Below are 4233 nucleotides of genomic sequence, written 5' to 3' on the forward strand. Positions count from 1 at the left end.
TGAGCGAGTCCTGCATCATTATTGTCTCCTGTTTCATTGTTGTGAAGAAACTGCTTATTTCTTAAGTATGTGTGCTGTCTTTATTTCACAGCGGTTTTATCTCATCACTTTAATATCAGTCAGTCTGTATCTTTAGTCATCTTCCCAAGGAGAAATTGAGAGAGCAGAGCACATTTAGTGATAAAAACTAATATTAATAATATGCACTCACCGGCCACTTTATTAGGTACACCTGTCCAACTGCTCGTTAACACAAAATGTCTAATCAGCCAATCACATGGCAGCAACTCAATGCATTTAGGCATGTAGACATGATCAAGATGAAATGCTGCAGTTCAACTGAGCATCAGAATGGCGAATCATCTCATGCTATCATGTCAACATGGAGCAAAATCTCTGAGGAATATTTCCAGTAGCTTGCTGAATCTCTGCCATGAGGGATTAAGGCAGTTCTGAAGGCAAAAGGGGTCCAACCTGGTACTAGTTAGGTGTACCTAATAAAGTGGCCGGTGAGTGTATAATAATCAAGACAGAAAACACATATACAATAGATTATAAATAGCATAGAACTGAATTGATCAATATATATTGTATAAAATGCAATTGTCTGATTAACATGCATCCAAAATAATGTGCAATTTTCTTCTCACACATTAGACTCTTTACAAAGTTGTTTTTGGTTCCTCAAGACAAGAATTACTTCTGCTTTCTTAAGAAATAATGCATGAAGATGTGTTTATATGTTCTGGTTCTTCATTTAAAGGCGTGCAACTGCTTATTTAAATACTGAGTAATATTAATTAATTATATGGTTAGGTTTAGAATGCAGGATTTAGGATTAATGCATTTAATTGTGCATGATTCAGTGTAATTACTATAGTAAGTACATACTATATGCATTTTCTCAACTGTTTTGACAGAAACAGGCCTATTGATCCATTCATTAATTCAGTTTTCTTCGGCTTAGTCTCGATTTATCAGAGGTCGCCACAGCGGAATGAACCACCAACTATTCCAGCATATGTTTCACACAGCAGAAAATAAAATACATTAAAATAAAATTAGTATTATTAAATTAATGCTAAATGATAATGTATGTAAATTAATTAAATATGTAAAATATATAAATAAATGCTTAAATAAAATAAAATACAATAAAATAAAATTGATATTAAATTAATACTAAATGATTAGAAAGTGAAATTAATAAATATGTAAATTAAGTAAATGCATGAATAAATACAATTAAATTAATATTTTTTAATGCTAAATGATAATGAATGCAAGTTAATTAAATAAAAAAATATGAATAAATGCTTAAATAAAATAAAATACAATTAAATGCAATAAAATAAAATTGATTTTATGAAATGAATACTAAATGATCATATAATTAAATTTATAAATGTGTAAAATAAATAAATGCATGAATAAATACAATTAAATTAATATTATTAAATTAATGCTAAATGATAATATACTTTAATTAAATAAATATGTCAATCAAATAAATGCTTAAAATAAAATATAATTGATATTATTAAATTAATATTTTTACTTTTAAAATTATATTTAAATTAATGAAAGAAATATGTTGAATAAATGTATGAATAAATAAAATACAACTAAATTAAACTAATATTATTAAATTAACGCTAAACGATAATATATTTAAATTAATTATATATGTAAAATAAATAAATGCATGATTAAATTACAATTAAATTAATATTATTAAATTAATGCTAAATGATCATGTATGTAAGTTAATTAAATAAAAAATAAATAAATGCTTAAATAAAATAAAATACAATTAAAAACAATAAAATAAAATTGATATTATGAAATTAATACTAAATGATCATATAATTAAATTAATAAATGTGTAAAACAAATAAATGCATGAATAAAAACAATTAAATTAATATTATATTATTAAATTAATGCTAAATGATAATATACTTAAATTAATTAAATATGTCAAATAAATAAATAAAAGCTTAAAATAAATTATAATTGATATTATTAAATTAATATTTTTATTTTTAAAATTATATTTAATGAGAGAAATATGTTGAATAAATGTATGAATAAATAAAATACAACTAAATTAAACCTATATTATTGAATTAACGCTAAATGATAATATTTTTAAATTAATTATATATGTAAAATAAATAAATGCATGATTAAATTACAATTAAATTAATACTATTAAAATAATGCCAGTAATAATATATTAAAAATTAATTAAATATGTAAAATAAATAAATGCATAAATGTTACATTTAATTGAATTAATATTAAAGTAATGATTAATGATAAATAAAATTAAATACAAAACAAAATTAATATTAAAATGTATGCTAAATGATCAAATATTTAAGTGAATAAATATGTAAAATAAATAAATGCATAAATAAAATTACTAAATGACAATATATTTAAATGGGTTAAATAAATATGTTAAATAAATGCATGAATAAAATGCAATTAAATACAACTACATTAATATAATTTAATGCTAAATGATAATATATTTACATTAAATGTGTAAAATAAAGGAATGCATAAACATACAATAAATTAAACTGAATTAATAATGTTAAATTAATGCTAAATGATAATATATTTAAATAAATATGTAAAATAAATAAATACATTAATAAAATACAATTAAATACACAAAAATTAAATGAAATTAATATTATTAAACCAATGCTATATTATAATGTATTTAAATTAAATATGTAAAATAAATAAACGCATGAATAATCTGTCTGTATCTATCTGTCTGTCTATTTGTCTGTCTGTCCGTATCTATCTATCTAGCCAGTCAGTCTCTGGTTTACAGTATCGGAGTGCCCAGAAAGAGCCGCAGGAGACAGACGGGCTAAATAAAGCTGAAACTGAGCTTCAGGATTCAAGCCAAAGTCTATAAAACCAAATCACCTTTATAAAAAGAGCAAGAGAGTGTGAGAACACACACACACACACACACACACACACACACACACAAACACTGACAACTTCTCAGCTCGGTGTGTGTGAATAGGGGTTTATTTCTAGTCAGTGATCCCATGTGATGCTGATCAACAAACTGAGGTAAACATCCTGAATATAACCCAGCATAAACATGACATCAGTTAAAATTAAATATGAAATAATCAGAGTGCAGATTCTGATGTTTAAATGCTGTTGTTGAATATAATAATAATTATAGCTAATTTAAAAAAAACTAAAGCTTGAGCATCATAATATCAGACTAATGCTTAATGATGATATATTTCAATTATTTACAGATGTTCTCAGCGGCTTTGGTGCATTTCTCACAACACTATTTACATTTGCACAACAGTTCACGCATTCCTCTAAACCAGTGGTCACCAAACTTGTTCCTGGAGGGCCGGTGTCCTGCAGATTTTAGCTCCAACCCTAATCAAACACACCTGAACAAGCTAATCAAGGTCTTACTAGGTGTACTTGAAACACCCAGGCAGGTGTGTTGAGGCAAGTTGGAGCTAAACCCTGCAGGGACACCGGCCCTCCTGGACCGAGATTGGTGACCCCTGATCTAAACAGTTAGTCCTTGGTGCACATCAGAGCAGCAGTTTCTCATTGCTTCCAACAAACTGCGAATGCTTTTGGACATGCATCAACTCATTTCATACCACCCTCTGCTGTATTATAACATTATCATTTGCTTATGTCAACTTGTGAATGCTGAATAGTCACTCCATATTAAACTAACAGTCCTCATTTCATTACTGGAGTCAGTATGAACATGTTGAACTAGTCAAAATCTGTCCAGCTGATTTTATTAAACCTTTAAATGAAAATGTCTTCTAAATTGAACAGTTTGATGGATGATTTACAGACCTGTGTGTGTTGTAGGTTCAGTTCCAATATGTCCTGCAGTATTGTCTACAGTTGTGCACAGCTCTACCCATGTTTGTTGTAAATAAGGGTGTTTATACTTCTGCACAATGCTGTGAATAAATCAGAATTGTAAAGAGCAAACGCAGTAAACATGTGCATGTTGAAACTGAACCTACAACACACACAGGTCTGTAAATCATCCATCAAATTGTTCAATTTAAGACATTTTCATTTAAAGGTTTAATGAAATTAGCTGGACAGATTTTGACTAGTTCAACATGTTCGTATGTACTGACTCCAGTAATGAAATGAGCACTTTTAGTTTAATATGGAGTGACTATTCAGCATTCACAA

The sequence above is a fragment of the Danio aesculapii genome, chromosome 1 (assembly GCF_903798145.1).
Source record: "Danio aesculapii chromosome 1, fDanAes4.1, whole genome shotgun sequence".
Classification (NCBI taxonomy): domain Eukaryota; kingdom Metazoa; phylum Chordata; class Actinopteri; order Cypriniformes; family Danionidae; genus Danio; species Danio aesculapii.